Source organism: Dendropsophus ebraccatus, chromosome 9 (genome assembly GCF_027789765.1).
Source record: "Dendropsophus ebraccatus isolate aDenEbr1 chromosome 9, aDenEbr1.pat, whole genome shotgun sequence".
Taxonomy (NCBI): Eukaryota; Metazoa; Chordata; class Amphibia; order Anura; family Hylidae; genus Dendropsophus; species Dendropsophus ebraccatus.
The window spans coordinates 35,273,562-35,292,946 of record NC_091462.1 but is presented as its reverse complement, the minus strand read 5'-3'; the positions used below and the strand labels follow the sequence as shown (position 1 = coordinate 35,292,946).

Here is a 19,385-nt window from a genome sequence, read left to right as displayed (position 1 = left end):
CGATAAGTTATTTCTATGGGGCAGTGCCGCTGAGAAGTTTCCTTACTGTGAACTTTTTATTTTTGCTTTTGTGGATCAAACTGAGCACTACCTGTGACTTTTAGTGCTACCACATTAAGTTGAATACTAATATGTAAGATACACAGCCACAGAGCAGTGCCAGTGTCTTTCACGGGAGTTTCTGTTTCTATAATGCTCTATGGAAATAGTGTGCTGGCACCCTGTGGCCCATCAATGTCTTGCCACAGTCATATGTTCTCTGTTGTTCTCTGGTTCTCCAGCCCCGCTCAGTGTCAGACAGGAGAAGGGAGAGAATTTTACCGTTAAACAGGTGCACAGTTCTATAAGTGATTGTGCAGAAGGCTTATAATTTAGCTAAGCTAAACTAATAATTTTAGTCGAACTAAAGAAAATTATGAAGGGTTCATAAACTTTCAAGAACCACTGTACCACCTTTTACCTCCTGCTTTACTGTCTGCCCCTGACCTATATGATTGTGTCATGGCAAGAGAGACAATGGCTCTTTGCTCTGTAACTCTTTCACAGCTTCCAGCTGTATAAAATTGACACCCCCTTCCCTGCTTGTGCACGCTTTGAGGGGTTGGCTGTCGCTGACTGACACAGTGTGGAGTTAGTGTAGGGACTCATGTGAACCAGGTAACCTGCACGTGGTACATGGGGCAATATGGTTTGATCACATTATATACCAACATCCTGGCGTTGGTTTTTAGCCATAGGTCAGCCATAGGTGTGAGGTTCAGCAGCTTCTTTCTCTCCATGTCGTAGCTATCTATCCATACTGTGTATAGGCAGTGAACTGTCAATCAGCAGCTGGAGGGCGGGGGGAGGAGTGTGACAAAGATCCCATTCTCCTGCATATTAGGAGAACAGCTGGACAGAATGGTGTAGGTAATACATTGATCTGTTCAGCATTTCTGTCTCTAGTTTATGCTGCCCTCATTTAAGGCAGCATACACCTACTGACAGATTCCTTTTAAAGGCTGGAAAACTCATTCAGCAAAAAGCACATTAGTAAAAAAAAATTGATGTAAGAAAGAGCATATAACATGCCTAGTAAGTCCCATCCGCCCGTACTGTTTGCACTGTGTTCATAAATTCAAGACAATTTTACCAATAAAATAATTAAGCTTGACCCACAGGGAGAGTATTAGAGCTCTTTCTCCGCCTGTTTAGTTTTTTTGCTTCTCACACCATCTCATTACTTGCAGGTATTCATGGCAATATATTACACTACAACATGGCGTGTTTTCAATATGTTTAAAGTTTTTTAACTTCTCGTGATCACACCCTTTATCTAGTTACATGACACTGTCACAGCTGGTGTACAAAGTGTCTCACATCAGCCAGTTTATATCTCAATTATTAAAAATTATTGTCGATGTCTGTTCCGTACTCACAAAATAGGGTCATATTAATATCAGCCCCCCAACCTGTAGCCATTGCAGCCATAGACTTCTAGTATATAACTAACATCTGGAAGCGCTTTGATCTGCAGAAAATCTCTGTGTTCCAGTGTTCAGTCTCATCTCTGGAGAATTTCCTGGGCTGTCCCAGCACAACTGGCTTTCTAATAAATACGCTGCTCCAGAGTTCAGAGGTTTAAAATGACATAAATAAAATAAGAAAACAATTGATAAAAATTGTAGACTAAATGATAAAGAATAAAACATAAAAGCTGCATAAATAATTCTTTTATAAGACTATTACGGCCCAGGGATAAGAAAAGAAAACGCCTTTAAATTTACTTACTCAGGGGAAGTAATGATTCACATTGAAGAGATTCAGAGACTTAGGCTCCATGGGAAAACAATATGCAAATTAGATCTTGTCTAGAAGGAAAAAACAAAGTAACTCACACTAGCCGAGCCGGAGTCTTCTCTAAAATAAGGAGCCACCAAACTTCAATAAAAGTCAGTACCCCGAGCTGAAAAAAGTACTTTTCAAGCTTGTTTTGTCCACTAGAGGGAGCGTGCCTTTCAAAATAGATTTTTTTTTTTATTTGGAGCCGTGACAATCCGGGCAAGGAAAGACTTTTGAACAGTGAGGTATATAAATGTATCTGTCAGGAGTTTCATGCTGCCTTTAAAAGAAACAGAGACAGGCTCCCTTATCACAACAAACTATGATATTAACCGTGCAGTTTATGATCCTATAATGGGTGGCATGGGTCCTGACCTAGTACAACTATCCCACAGGTAGTAAAGGGTATCGGTACTTGTAGTGTACCACTTGGCCACTATAAAAGGATTGGTTGGGTTTTTATGCTCTTTTAGGCCACCTTTCTGTTTTAGGCTATGTTCACACTACGTATAAGTACGGCCGTTGTTGCCATCAAAGTACAGCCGTACTTTCTGCGGAGTGGAACACTGCCTCTGCTTCAATGGGATCCCGGCCGGAGCGTATACACATCGTACATGTCAGTTTTCTGCAGCCGCAATTCGTAGCAAACCCTGTCAGTTCACACAGTGAAGCGAGCCTCTCCTGCCAAACTTCACTGTGTGCTATGGGAGGTTCTTGATGCGGGCGGGCATGCGCTGATGCGCCCGCATCAGAACCCTGCGGCCAAAAGATCATCCGGCTGGTACTGCTGTTCGGGGTCACGGAACGGCCGGTCTCTCACGTTGTGTGAACATAGCCTTATACTGTAAAATGTTTTACAATTTGGCTACATATTTGTACCGAGACATATGCTATGAAAGGGTTGCCCACACACTAAGGCAACAAGGCCATCGGCAACAACGGCCGTACTTTGCACGTTGTGGAACACTGCCTGTTGTTCTATGGTATCCCGGCCAGAGCGTATACACATAGTATACGCTCCAGCCGGGATCCCGTGCGGCGCCGCAAAGAACTGACATGTCAGTTTTCTGCGGCCACAATTCAGTGAATAGCGGCCGTAGGAAACCCTGTCAGTGCACACCATGAAGCGAGTGGCTCCGGCTGCTTGCTTCATTGTGCGCTATGGAAAGCATCACCACACGCCCGCATCAGAACTCAGATTTTTGCAGAGAGCACCGGCCGGGTCACGGAATGGCCGGTCTAACACGTAGTGTGAACATGGCCTTAAACTGTAGGAACCATCTGGAAGGAAGGTGGAGCTTAATCCTATCGGCAGCAGGAGAGTGGGCAGTGAGTGGAGGTTTGTCTGTTTATAGGGCCAGCCTACAGTAGCTTGTGAGAGATGTACAAAGACCTCATAGCCCTGTGTATATTTGAAAGCACTGCATCTTGCAAATGGGAATTGCAGTACATACGTTTGTGCACTCCACAATGCACTACATTGAGGCTGCTTTTTTTTTTAAATTGTGAGCCAGGTAACTATTTACCCGCATCTAAGAGAACCTGACTACTGAAGGCTAAAAAAAGAGATAGGCCTTATTCACACGTTCCGTAATTTACGGATCCGTATTTCCGTATCCGAGTTAGTGCACATTGAAGTCTATTGGGCTATTCACACGATCAGTAGCAGAAATGGATGAAAATCAATCCGTAAAAAAAAAAGGACATGTCCTAGTGCGGATCCTCTCATTGAAATCAATTGGTTACGGATTGTTTACGGATTGTAACATGTTGGCATCCGTATTTCCGCAAAAAAATCCGGATGAAGTGCATTGAAAAGCAATGAGTAGTAAAAAAAAATGGAATTACGGAAATACGGATGGAATATGGATGGAATACGGATGTCCAATCCGCAATTTCTCACGGGTTGTTTCAGGACCAGAAAAAAATACTGAACGTGTGCATAAGGCCATAGATTTGGATTAACTGGGAAACCCATTCCAGTTTCAACAAAGCCTGTCTGTATCCTTGTTAAAGGAGTAGTGCGGTATAAAACCTTTTTCACTAAATAACACACATTACAAAGTTATACAACATTGTAATGTGTGTTATTTATGTGAATGGCCCCCTTATCCATGTTTTCACTCCCCCGACCATTGACCCAGAAGTGGGATGCTGTATACTCACGGAATCACTGTCGACCCCGGCCGCCATGTTTGGACGATCACATCACTCTTCAGGAGGCCGGCCTGACTGCTCCAGCCCTCCCTCATGCTGGCCCCCCTCTAGTGCGTCATCAGCTACTCAGCCGCCATTGGCTGAGCATAACAAAAGACGTCTGGGAACTACTAACCCTGCAAACGTACGCCACTGTGTAATTTACGCTCTGCGCCTGATTATCTGTACATGTGTGCGTAACTCTAGACCAAAACGTACACAATCTGTACACGATCTGTACACAAATTAATGCAACTGTGTGATTTACGCTGTGCGTAGACCGAAATGTACGATTCTAATGTTCGTTATTTGTTTGTAAAAGTTTGGCGAACACGAACAGATAACAATAATTTTTTTTATGTTCGTGTTCAGGATCCAAATTGAACATCGGATATTCGCTCATCTTGTCAAAGAAGTAGTCTTGGAGACGTTTGGCTGTATCTGCAACATAACCTAACAGCCCCATTATTCATTCATTGCAGTCCATTTGCAAGCAGTTGCAGGATAGCTGTCATGCAGTAACTATAACACTAAAGTGAACAGAACCTTGAAGTACATGCAGCCAAGATCTTCTGATTCTGGCACTGCTTTACTATGGATGATAGAGGGGTTACAACATGTCTCCTATAAATCATTGTTGTAAATGTCAGTGTGCTATGTGCTTACATATCCACACATACTAATTTCTATTTGACAGGTAAAAAAAAAATATATATATTTATTTAAAATAGTTTGTAGGTGGAATGGGTGGGGTTATAAAGTCCTGCCCTTTGGGATTGAAATGTTACAGGTTACGCAATAGAAGTCTCAGCCATTGTTACAATGAACACCCTGGGATCTTTGGGATAAGAAATACCTAAGTTTATGGTAAGGTCTCCAAACATATGTATTCATTATGGATTCATCTCCGTATTTAAGGGGCACATCTGGAAGCTGTGCAAAAATAGACTAAAAGGATAATAAATCTAAGAGTTCTGAAAAATCTGACTTAGCTTGAAGATATAAATTTAGTGTAACTATAATCCATCAACAAGGAGATAACTATAGGGATGTAGAAGGTGCCTGAGGACGCCCAAAAGGTCACTTGGCTCATATGCCGAAACTACTGTTACTAAAGGCATGGGATAGTTGGGTGGGGGCTGGTATATTGCAGTGGGGTCCAGAAGCTTTACGTCCTCTGTCTGTTTGCTTAGTATAAGAAAATCAGTTATCAAAGCCTTGTTTAATGACCTACTCCAGCAGAGAACAGGAACAGGAACTGTCCTAAACATTAGCAAGTCCCCATAGAAAATCTCTCCTGCTTTGGACAGTTACTTTCATAGACAGAGGTGGCAGCAGAGAGCATGGTGTCAGACTGGAAAGAAAACACCAACTCCTGCAGGACATACAGCAGCTGATAAGTACTAGAAGGATTGCAATTTTTAATTTTACAAATCTGTATAACTTACTGACACCAGTTGATTTAAAACTATTTTTTTTTTTTTGCGATTGCAGTAACCCTTTAGTGCTGGGTTACTGACGGGGATAATCCAAAGTGTTGGGCCTGTAGGTAATAGTACTGTATTATTGTGCTAGGTTTAGGTCACATATGTAGTCAGTTGCTTTTATCTGCCAAGAAAGGGTGTAAAAGGTTGCAACCTGGTGCAAACCTCACATGCTCTGCCTTGTAAAACAGTGGTAATTTCTATATAATCTAGGCTGAAATGTCCCCTATCAGGATTAGGCTGTGTTCACACTTTGTGGTTATGCTGCTATAATTTTTGAAATTTTTTTGTTATGAGTTCCAAAATAGCAGTAAATATGAAATGTTCATATGTTCCCACAATACACCCACAAGGTGTGAACACAGCCTTATACCAATGCCTTAAGAGAAACAGATCACTGATCTCAGGAAGACCAGCCAAACGATAACACTGCCGGCTCCTAGTGAAAGCGCTCAATACAGTGAAATCCTAGGTGCATTGCCCCCTGGGAAACATGAATAAGAGCCCGTGGAGCCTCACTGAAGAGTCTCGAAACACAGGACTAGTCAGATATCCCTCCGGGAAGGACCCAGCCAAGGGGTGGCTCCTGTAAGGAAACCACCATATTAAGTGGCCCTATAAGTCAATGTAATGACAAGGGAAAAAACCAAGGCCATGTATCCATCCAACTGTTTCGGGTTGTTGCTCCTCATCAGTGTGGAGCAGGATTCTGGCTAGGAGGGTGCAATGGCTAGTGGAGCCATACAGGAAACAGATCACTGATCTCAGGGAGACCAGCCCATGATAACACTGTCAGCTGCCGGCTAAAGCGCTCAATACAGTGAAATCCTATGTGCATTGCTCCCTGGGATATATGAATATGCAAAAAAGAGCCCATGAAGCCTCATTTAGGAGTCTCAAAAGACTAGCCAGATATGCCTCCGGGAAGGGATAAAGGATCACCTAAGATGGACTGTATATAATATGTACTGTAAAACAGGTAAATGGCTCTTTTCTATCACTATCATGTAAAGGCAGATGGCAATCTAAGTGTTTATGCTCTCTAACTGATATGTCAATTCTTTAAGCGGAGAGGTGCACGGCAGAACTACATTACCCTGTGTATAGTTTTACTCTGACCTGAAGGATTACCTTTGAAAGGGGCAAGTTTTTGCCACTTCAGTGCCTCTGAACTCTACCTAAAACCAAGTACAAGAATATTAGGGTCTCAACATCCCAAGAATGGTCTACCTAACCACTGCACTTCACTATACCTGCACTATGACGCCCATCATCCTAATCATTCTCCTGGGACACTAGGCTACTTTCTCCATCTTTTTCATGGGGTGTCGGGGAATAAGTTAAAGAGAGTTAGCATTTAAGTTTCAAAAGTTTTATGTACTGTCAGTGTCACTTTAAATTTCTAGCATACCAGCCCATTCTTCTGGGTGCCTTGCTTAGTCTGGCCTCTCCTCATTGACCTGTGTGGCACAGGTGACCCCACCAGGAGTATTACTTCCACCAACTTAGCTTATTAGATCACCAAGGCACGCCAGCTCCCTAACCACATCAAGGTGAAGGCACCATGAGGGAGCCCCTCCACCCTAACCCAATTACTCACCCCAACCGTTAATTTACCTGTCCTTTGCTTTAATGCGAACCCTCACAGTGCCCTTTTAAGCCTAGCCCCCTAATGTGAACCGCCCTGGTACCATTCATAGCCCAGGCCCGCCCCCTAACGCAGTCCCTCCCAGTGTCCTTTCCAGCCCAAACCCCCCCCAATGCGGATCCTCCTGGACAAGAGGCAAGAGTGACTGCCCACTCACAGCTGCAGTGCTGCCCCATCCTGGTCAAGCTTATAATTGGTTGAGTGGGCCTTTACCACAGAAGATGCCGGGATGGGACAAGAGAGGCACCAAGAGACATTGGGGAAACAAGGACAGGTTAGAATATGTTTTTTTATTTTTATTTTATTTTTTTACATGAGTGGGGCCATCTTGTTGAACCCCTCGGAACTTTTCAAAAAGTTTGTTTCGGTAAGAAACCAAATTATTGCTAAACGAATCTGAGATTGGCAGGTTTGGTTCACTCATCTGTAATATTCACAATTGCACATAGCCATGCACCACTATGGTACCTCCAATGTACAATATAAGGCCCTATATCACAATGCAGCAGCCCCTCTGTATTGAGCTAGGTGCTGAAACTAAATCCTATACAGTCTTGGTCTGTGTGTTTCTAAATGTTCCTAGTCCAAGAGTATATACATAGTCACAAGTCACGTCATAGACACTAAGATACCTCCCCCTACGTGTTTCTGTAACATATATCTGTATCATCAGGGGATAATAAGGAAAGTCACAAGTCAAAAATTGATAGGAGCAGCAATCGCCCTCTAGAGTATATCAAATGTGTGTGAGCAGGATAAATACACAGGATTGCCCACAGTATTGTCATCTGTGGGCGTACATGTGTCTCTTCCTGTAGACGCTACATTTAAGGTGTCTCTGTATATCTGTCTCTGGATGACAGATCCACAATTTACAGCCAGGGGCATGTTATACTTAATGTATGGAACAACTTGTTAGTCAAAGACGCTTTTAAAACCTAAACCACAATGGATGTTACACCGGTGTGATTAGTTGTGTTGGCAGAGAACTCTCTTGTGTGCACAACAGTTTTCTAATTTTACTCTTCACAGTAGCTGTAAACCCATTTCCTTTTTCTGTTCTCTGGTTTCCTGTTATCTTTATGATGCTTGGTTATAGAAACTGCTGAAAGAAATGTTTGTGCATGCAAAAAGAAAGATAAGTAAACTACCTCAAAATCCAAAGGACAAGCACAAATATATATTCCAGAGTCATTTTAGGCTGTTAAAAAAAAGAAACAGCTGCCCAGAACAACATGAAAATGACACCAATAACCTTTGTCATCACTGCCCCTTTGTGATCACAGCAACCACGCCTCCAATCCACTAGATCTAAACACCGGTGAGTAGGCGCAGGTCGTCCACCACAAGGTCCAGATAATATCTAGATCATAAAAATGAAAGTCTGTCTGTCTGTCCGTCTGTCCCATATAGACTTCCAAACGCCTGAACCGTTTGACCCCAAATTTGGCCCACAGATACATTGGGTGCCCGGGAAGGTTAGAGCGAAGGTCCCGTCCCCGCCAGATGTACGGGAGGGGGTGGGGGAAGGGTGGCGCCCCACAGAAATGAATGGGAAAATCCCCACACTGCAAACACAGGTGATATAATTAGCTGCAGCTCTGCCTAGGAGAAACAGCAGTTGGGAGCCTTAGCAACCAATAGGATTACTACTTTCATTTTCACAGGGAGCAATGGTTGCTAGGGAAGCTGCCTCACAACATCCACAGAAATAACTGGTAGACCCCCTACTCCATCTATACAGTACATGTATACAGGACCCCCTACTCCATTTATACAGTACATGTATACAGGACCCCCTACTCCATCTATACAGTACATGTATACAGGACCCCCTACTCCATCTATACAGTACATGTATACAGGACCCCCTACTCCATCTATACAGTACATGTATACAGGACCCCCTACTCCATCTATACAGTACATGTATACAGGGTCCCCTATTCCATCTATACAGTACATGTATACAGGGCCCCCTACTCCATCTATACAGTACATGTATACAGGGCCCCCTACTCCATCTATATATTACATGTATACAGGACCCCCTACTCCATCTATACAGTACATGTATACAGGGCAGTATTACCAGCTGCTGCTGCCCTAAGCACTAAACCTGAGGACGCCCCATCCTTACTCACTAATTAGCATCATAATAGATTGGTAGGTAATAGCTCCAGAGGTCACATTTAACACCACCATATCAGACCTGACCAGTACCGCCATACTGTGACTGGATAACACTGCCATACTAGACCTGACCAATACTGCCACACTGTGACTGGATAACACTGCCATACCAGACCTGACCAATACCGCCACACTGTGACTGGATAAAACCGCCATACCAGACCTGACCAATACCGCCATACCAGACTTGACCAATACCGCCACACTGTGACTGGATAACACTGCCATACCAGACCTGACCAATACCGCCACACTGTGACTAGATAACACCACCATATCAGACCTGACCAATACCGCCATACCAGACATGACCAATACCGCCACACTGTGACTGGATAACACTGCCATACCAGATCTGACCAATACCGCCACACTGTGACTGGATAACACTGCCATACCAGACCTGACCAATACCGCCACACTGTGACTGGATAACACTGTCATACCAGACCTGACCAATACCACCATACTGTGACTGGATAACACCGCTAAACCAGACCTGACGCATACCGCCACACTGTGACTGGATAACACCGCTATACCAGACCTGACCAATACCACCACACTGTGACTGGATAACACCGCTATACCAGACCTGACCAATACCGCCACACTGTGACTGGATAACGCCGCCATACCAGACCTGACCAATACCAACACACTGTAACTGGATAACGCTGTCATACCAGACATGACTAATACCGTCATACTGTGACTGGATAATACCGCCACACCAGACCTGACCAATACCACCATACTGTGACTGGAAAACACCGCCACACCAGACCTGACCAATACCACCATACTGTGACTGGATAACACTGTCATACCAGACCTGACTAATACCACCATACCGTGACTGGATAACACTGCCACACAAGCCCTGACCAATACTACCATACCCCCCTTCAAAAAGACACTAGATTTTCAGGCAAGTCTGAACAGGAGGTGGAAGACTAGAAAAATAAAAATAAAAATTAAAAAGTTGTTTCATTCCCCCTGCTCCATGGTGCTGCCCCCATGCAAGGTGCTGCCCTAGGCAGACCACGATTGCCTAATGGTAAATACGACCCTGCAGGTATACAGGACACTACAGGTGTACAGGACCCCAAAACTATACACTACAGGTGAACGGGACCTCCACCAGCTATATACAACAGGTATACAGGACCCCAAACTATACACTACAGGTATACAGGACCTCCACCACCTTTATACTACAGGTATACAGGACCTTCACCGACTATATACTACAGGTATACAGGACCCCAAACTATACACTACAGGTATACAGGACCTCCACCAACTATATACTACAGGTAAACAGCACCCCCACCAACTCTATACTACAGGTATACAGGACCCAAAACTATACACTACAGGTATACAGGAACTCCAACAACTATATACTACAGGTATACAGGACCCCAAAACTATACACTACAGGTATACAGGACCTCCACCAACTCTATACTACAGGTATACAGCACCTCCACCAACTCTATACTACAGGTATACAGGACCCTCGAACTATACAGTACAGGTATACAGGACCCCTGAACTATATACTACAGAACACTACAGGTATACAGGAACCCAAAACTATACACTACAGAAATACAGCACCCCCACCAACTCTATACTACAGGTATACAGGACCCCAAACTATACACTAAAGGTTTACAAGACCCCAAAACTATACACTACAGGTATACAGGAACTCCACCAACTATATACTACAGGTATACAGGACCCTCAAACTATATACTTCAGGTATACAAGATCTCCACCAACTCTATACTACAGTTATACAGCACCTCCACCAACTCTATATTACAGGTATACAGGACCCCAAACTATACACTACAGGTATACAGGACCCTAAAACTATACATTACAGGTATACAGGACCTCCACCAACTATATACTACAGGTATACAGGACCCCAAACTCTACACTATAGGTATAAGGGACCCCAAAACTATACACTATAAGTATACAGGACATCCATCAACTATACACTACAGGTATACAGAACCTCCATCAACTATATACTACAGGTATACAGGACCCCAAAACTATACACTACAGGTATACAGGACCTCCACCAACTATACACTACAGGTATACAGGACCTCCACCAACTTTATACTACAGGTATACAGGACCTCCAAACTTTACACTACAGGTATACAAGACCTCTACCAACTATAAACTACAGGTACACAGGACCCCCAAACTATACACTACAGGTATACAGGACCCCCGAACTATATACTACAGGTATACAAGACCTCCACCAACTATACACTACAGGTATCCAGGACCCTTAAACTATAAACTACAGGTATAGAAGATCTCCATCAACTATACATTACAGGTATACAGCACCTTCACCAACTATATATTACAGGTATACAGGATCCCCAACTATACAGTACAGGTATACAGGACCTCTACCAGCTATACACTGCAGGTATACAGTACTTCCCAAACTATACAGTACAGATATACAGCCGCCCCTACCCCAATTATACACTACTGGTATACAGGACCTCCCTCAACTATACACTACAGGTTTACAGCCCCCACCCCAACTACTCACAACAGGTATACAGGACCCCCTCAACTATAAACTACATGTATACAGCCCCCCCCCCCCTTCAACTATACACTACAGGTATACAGGACAGATGTTTGACATTTTTAGTTTATTTCTAATGTGCATAAGCTACAATTTACATAAACAGTGCAGAACTGTCGGGTACATAGGGACATATAGGGCTACTGGCGATTTCCCCTTAAACAAAAAAAACAAGGACATAGATTGGCCTCCTGGGCACCTTAAAATAAATCTAATTAACACACTGACACTTTATACCCGGGTAGTGCCAGGTACATTTTCTAGTAGAATATAAAAGTTATTTAGCGACCAATAAAATACATAAAAGGGTAAAAGCGCAATGCATTTCTGGGCCTGCCCTGCACCTGAGGAAGAGGCTGGTCCAGCCCAGAAACACTTAGTGCTTTTATCTTTTTATGTATTTTATTGTTTGCCTTTTAAAGTTTATATTCTATATTATCTTGCCCTTGTAGTGGTTGACCTCTGCCTACTCACCTCTGTTTGAAACAAGTGGATTGGAGGTGTGTTTGCTGTTTCTCCCCATCGTGGGTTTACAGGAGGTCCCGCACATGCTGTAGTGAGAGTTGTGCCTTAGATCTGCACAACTCCACCAGGTGAGGGAGTCCACCTTTAGTTCTGTTTGTATTCCTCTACAGTGGTACCTTGGTTTAAGAGCGTTTTGGTTTAAGAGCTCACAGTTTTTCAAAATTGTGACTTGGTTTAAGAGCATTGCTTTGGTTTAAGAGCTCCCTGTGCTGGGTGGGAGTACAAGTGGAGCCCGGGGCATGGTCTGCATAGTGGGGTCTACAGCACTGTACTCTGACCCAGGAAGTCTCCCTCACCTTCCAAATTATAGCAGATCCACTTCAGGCTGGGGCTTACATCAGGGGACAGGACTGTGGAGGTAATCTCTTCATAGCTGTAACCCCTCTCTCCCCGGACAGAGTGCTGCATGTATGTACCCACATCTGTACTGCTCAGTCCTTCATGCTCCCTGCAGTCTCTGTCAGCCCTTGTGTTTCTCATCCTCTCCATTACTGTACAGTAACTTTTAATATCACATATTCTGCTGTCTCTGAATGTTTGTTTCATTAGTTTTACACGTTATTCAGAATAATATATTATTATTTTTGGGGTGTGGAACCAATTGTCTGCATTTCTATGATTTCTTATGGGAAAATTTGCTTTGGTTTAAGAGTAGATTTGGATAACAAGCACAGTCTCAGAACGAATTATGCTCGTAATCCAAGGCATCACTGTATATGATACTTCTACACCATGGAGCGATGTTTTTGCTTGTTCCTATAGTTCAAAAAGATCACCAACATTGTTCGATCTTATTTGTGACCCAGTAGTATAATGTGGAGTACCTTGTGACCCAGTTATTTGGTGTTCATAGAGTTCATCACCTATTTACTTCTTTTGCCGGTAATTTATCTTGTGCCGGTAATTGTTATACCATGGAACTCTAGTATAACAATCTAAGGTGGTCCAGTTAAACTAGCAATCTCTGGTGATCCAGTAGTACTAGCAATCCCTGGTGGTCCTGCAGTTCAATAATTCCTGTTGGTCCTGTGGTTTTATCGGAGTTAAATCAAAATCTATGAGGCCCCTTGGGGAAGGTGCAGAAGAAAGAGAAGGGGGTCTAGTATAAGGGCCCTATTCCACCGGACGATTATCGTTTGCATAATCGTTAACGGTTAACGATCTCAAATGACCGCTATTGCGAAAGACCTGAAAACGTTCATTCATTTCCATGGAACGATAATCGTTACTTATGATCATAATTGCGATAGTTTTTCGCTATTGCGTTTGTATCTATTGCGAACGACCGAATGATGTCTTATTCAATGCGAACGATTTGCGAACGTTTTGCGAACGAGCAACAATAAAAATAGGCCCAGGTCTTAGGGCCCTATTCCACCGGACGATTATCGTTCAGATTATTGTTAAATCGTTCGAATCCAAACGATAATCGTTCGGTTGAAATGCAGTTAACGATTAACGACCGAACGAGAAATCGTTGATCGCTTTATAAGACCTGGACCTATTTTTATCGTTGCTCGTTCGCAAAATTTTCGCAAATCGTTCGCATTGAATAAGACATCGTTCGGCCCTTGCAATAGATACGAACCAAATAGCGAATAAATAGCGAAGAAAAACAGTCGCAATTACGATCATAAGTATCGATTATCGTTCCATGGAAATGACTGAACGTTTTCAGGTCTTTCGCAATAGCGGTCGTTTGAGATCGTTAATCATTAACGATTATGCAAACGATAATAGTCCGGTGGAATAGGGCCCTTATAAAGCGATCAACGATTTCTCGTTCGGTCGTTAATCGTTAACTGCATTTCAACCGAACGATTATCGTTTAGATTCAAACAATTTAACGATAATCTGAACGATAATCGTCCAGTGGAATAGGGCCCTAAGAAAATCAAGTTATAGGTGAAATTTGAAAAATGTACAGCGTCACTATGCTGTAAAAACCCCATAAACTGCAGCACAACCACTTTTCAGAATTGTCATAAAAGTACTATGCAATGTCCAGGTAATACCACCATACAGTACATAAAGTAATAGGACTACAAAATCTAAATAATGGTGCCTAAATAATAATGCCATACTGTACCCACTACATGTGTTTCATAAATAATAATGCCATACTGTACACTAAGGACTACATACACTACATACACCCTAATAACAATATACATTACATAATGTGGCAATATGGTTTGATCAAATTATATACCAACACCCTGGCGTTGGTTTTTAAATGCAGCCGAAAGGCATTAGTGTCAGCCATAGGTGTGAGGTGCAGCAGCTCCCTTCTCTCCATTTTTGTATAAATTACATAAATACTAATGCCATACCAATAACATCCCCTTAAAAGACTACATACATCACATAAATAATAATGCCATACTGCACCCTAAGAACAATATACGTTACATAACTAATACCATACTGTACCCTAATAGCGATATACATTACATAAATATTCATGCCATACTGTACCCTAATAGCAATATACATTACGTAATGCCATACTGTACCCTTATGACTACTGTACAAACATCACATAAATAGTAATGTCATAGTGTATCCTAATACCTGTATATATTACCTAAATAAAAATGCCATACTGCACCCTAACAACAATATACATTACATAAATAATAATGCCATACTGTACCCTAATAGCAATATACAGTACATAAATACTAATGTCATACTAATAACATCCCCTAATAACAATGTACATTACATAAATAATAATGCCATACTGTACCCTAATAGCAATATACACTACATAAATACTAATGTCATACTAATAACATCCCCTAATAACAATGTACATTACATAAATAATAATGCCATACTGTACCCTAATAGCAATATACAGTACATAAATACTAATGTCATACTAATAACATCCCCTAATAACAATGTACATTACATAAATATTAATGCCATACTGTACCCTAATAGCAATATACACTACATAAATACTAATGTCATACTAATAACATCCCCTAATAACAATGTACATTACATAAATATTAATGCCATACTGTACCCTAATAGCAATATACACTACATAAATACTAATGTCATACTAATAACATCCCCTAATAACAATGTACATTAAGTAATAATCCCATACAAAAATCCCATCCCCTTATGACTACATACATCACATATGCATGTCATAATGTATCCTAATAACTATTTACAATACATAAATGACTAATAATGTCATGTTGTACCCTAATAACATACATTACATAAATAATAGGCCCATATCACATATATATTTACTAAATAACAGTGCTACACCATGCCCTGATAACAGAGCGTAGATCCAGAATTTATTCACAAAAAAATTACTGTCAAATTTATCAAACATGGTGTAAAGTGAAACTGGCTCAGTTGCCCCTAGCAACCAGTCAGATTCCACCTTTCATTTTCCAAAGAGTCTGTGAGGAATGATAGGTGGAATCTGATTGGTTGCTAGGGGCAACTGAGCCAGTTTCACTTTACACCATGTTTGATAAATCTTCCCCATTGAGCTTTTTTTCTTAGATCATAGACTGCTGGCATTGGAGTGGAACGTAATTATTATCTCCCCCAACGAAGGGTTACTTTGCCCGCTGTTTCTTTGGTAACTGCTCTTTCTTGGGTTCCTTGGTGTGGAAACTTAGCTTTGGGCAGGAAACAAAGCGGTGATGAAACACCTACAAATAATGACACACACTTAGGTGCTAGAATGCATTACACAATAATCACATTGTGTAAAAGGAAACACTGTAGGGCTGGATGCATACACAATGTGCTTGGCCACTTTTTGCCTCTTACTGTATGTCTTCAGTATACAACACATTTTTGTTTGTGGCTTTGTCTTTATGTTTTTTGATGATTTTGCATTTGTTTGTTTAATAAGGAAGGCAGAGAAAGATTTTCCACCGAAGGAACCTGTCCCCATTCATGGATAACTAAAATGTAACTGTTACTATATAATTCCATATGCCACAGACTTTACCTACTGTCCATCATCTTGCATGCATCTATAACACTTTTCCTCTAACAGATTTCCACTTTAATGAGGAATTCCAGGAAAAATTGACTTTTCCCCTATCCACAAGGCCCAATACGGAGATCGGCGGGGGTCAGACCCCCGCCTACTTTACCCCTAATTTTTCCTGGAATACCCCTTTAAGGCCCTATTTGCATCACAGATTGCTATCTTCACTGTAGTGCTCTATGAAACACTAAGCACTACTAATGCACATTCGTAGTGCAGTCCACAGTTGCCTACCTAAGGGTTTTTTTACGAGATGGACGTCTATCTATTTCTTAGTATCTTTTAAATTATCTGATGAAGCGTGCATGCGCGAAATGGCCATCATGTGTTTGGTTTGCATGCAGGATTCTGGCGTCTGCTGTTTCATGACATGTAACTATGTATGATTTTATCCGCATTGAAATAAAGTATCGCAGTGACCCGGTGAGTACCCTCAACTTTCTACTGTACTTGCTTCAAATTCTACACAGTTACCCAGCTATCAGTTTCTATCAGTGCCCAACTATATCCTACCATCCTATATCTGTTGAAGCTTGCATTGCTGTGCACTGGAAAGGTGGATTGCCTGCCGGTGTGGCGAGCTGAAAATTTCTCCTTGGTACCCCAACTATATATATAGCTTCAGTCAGACAGCTATGTGGCAGCCCAGGTGTAAAGTGTGCTTTGATCAGAGCATATGACTGAGATGAAGGGAATGGTGGTTCCCTGTGGTCACAACACAGCCTTTTTTTCCATTCATCGTGGCTTGGGTGGCTCCACTATCTGCTTGACTGGCACAGTGACAGTAAGCTGCCCAAGTGATGGTGCTGTTGTTGATATGTAGTGTCTGGGCACATGGAGAGGATAACCCGCCGGCAGGGCAGTTTCTAGGTAATTTTGGCTACTGGGCGGATTTGAAAAAAGCGCCCCCCCCCCCCCCCCAATTATAGGTTCTGATTTGAAAAAATAAAAATAAAAATGATATCTATCTATTATATAGAGCCTATTCTCGCCTCATTACACCTGGAGTCCTCCTGCAGTGTCTCTACCACTTTTCTGCGCTTACCACCGCCCCTTCTGTGGTGAACTCGTATCAACGGTGATAGCCTGCTCAGCTAATCACTGGTCGCATGGCTGTCCCATCTTAAGCCCCTATTCCACGGGTCGTTTAGAGGAGCAATATCGTTCGCATTCAGCCGATATCAGCCGCTACCAACGATATTCGTCCCGTGGAATAGAGTGCAACGATCAGCCGACATCGTTCATGTCGGCTAATCGTTGCAGTCGCTTGTTTTTCAACATGTTGAAAAACAAGCGACTGATACAGCAACAATCTGCTGCCGTAGCTCCGTTGAATAGGAGCATCGGCAGCAGACACTGCTGTATCCTATGGGCTGCCCGGGCGATCAGCGATCACCCGGGCAGCCCCACCCCCCACCCGCAGCCCCTCCCGCACTCACCCGCTCGCTGCCGCCGCGTTGAATAGCGGCGCCAGCGAGCGGGGAACGAGGAGCAAACGAGCGCTGAGAGCGCGCGTTTGCTCCTCTTAAAGACCCGTGGAATAGGGGCATTAGTCAGTGATTAAGTGCCGAATAACCCCTTTAAACCCCTTCCCCCACCTCAGCAAATTAAGACCCCCCCAGCATCCTTCATGTGTGCGGTCACCCCTCATCATCCCCCATGTGTGCAGTCACCCCTCATCATCCCCCATGTGTGCAGTTACTCCCCCCCAGCATCCCCCATGTGTGCAGTCACCCCTCATCATCCCCCATGTGTGCAGTCACCCCTCATCATCCCCCATGTGTGCAGTCACCCCTCATCGTCCCCCATGCCCCCCCCCCCCCCCCCCCCCCCGAGTATAGGATGCCGGAAAGCTGGGTGACCTCTATCATTCTGATTACAGGATCCTGGGAAAGCTGGGTGACCCTGATCATACTAAGTATAGGACCCTGGGCTAGCTGGATGACCCCATTATACTGCCTACAAGATGGTGGGAAAGCTGGGTGATCTCCCCACCCTTCCCCAATGTAACCTTCAGGGCCTAGTGAACAGTATAAAGAGAGGGACACACGCACACACACACTACTGAACAGCACAGTAGCACACTAGGGCATGGACAATACATGAAGAGGGAAGGGGGGGGGGATACTGTATACTCTTCAGGGACTTAGAAGAAGACACCCCATACACACACACGAGGCTCCGCCCCCATAACTTTGGCTCCGCCCCCTCCACCCGCGGAGGGGGGGGGCTTTCCCTTACCTACAACATGCAGGGCAGTCCTCCTCCAGGCCCAGGCAGGTGCAGGAAGGGGGCGGTCTGTCCTCTCTTCCTCTGGCAGTAGGCGGCCCTCACAGCTCCTTGCTTCATTGGAGGAGCAAAGAAGCTGCATGAGTGCTTGCCCCACTGCTGAAGTGAAGAGTTGACTGAGGTGAGCTCTCCTCCCCCCATCCCCTCGCGCGTCATTGGCCCCGCCCCCTGCGGCCGTGGCCCCGCCCACTTTCAGACGCGATTAGAATTTTTTTTTTTTTACTGCTCATATGTTCAGTTTATGGCGCCCCCTAACTTCTAGCGCCCCGTGCGGCCGCCCGGCTGGCACGGTGCTAGAAACGGCCCTGCCCGCCGGCCACTAAGGACAGAGAAGCTACACTACACCTCCTCTCTTTAGAAAGGCTCACCTGCTCCCAGCTATACCTGGTATAATACAGTTACAACATAAAAACTATAAATACATACAACACATATAAACTAGGCCATGACCCAACCATTGGCCCTGCAGGGTTCCCAGTGGAACACTGCAGTTACAGTTGGGGTTGGGGTTTTCCGATTTATTATTACATGTCCCCTATC

The 19,385-nt window shown here is 43.5% G+C and overlaps 1 protein-coding gene across 1 annotated transcript in view; it reads left to right on the top strand.

The window, feature by feature from the left end:
• Positions 1-16,096: 16,096 nt before the first annotated feature.
• The window catches only part of WIPF1 (WAS/WASL interacting protein family member 1), a 76,544-nt gene continuing 73,255 nt past the window's right edge, over positions 16,097-19,385 (top strand). The window contains exon 1 of the mRNA XM_069982969.1: positions 16,097-16,136. The gene's annotated coding sequence lies outside the window, so the exon portion shown is untranslated. The remainder of the gene's footprint in view (positions 16,137-19,385) is intronic.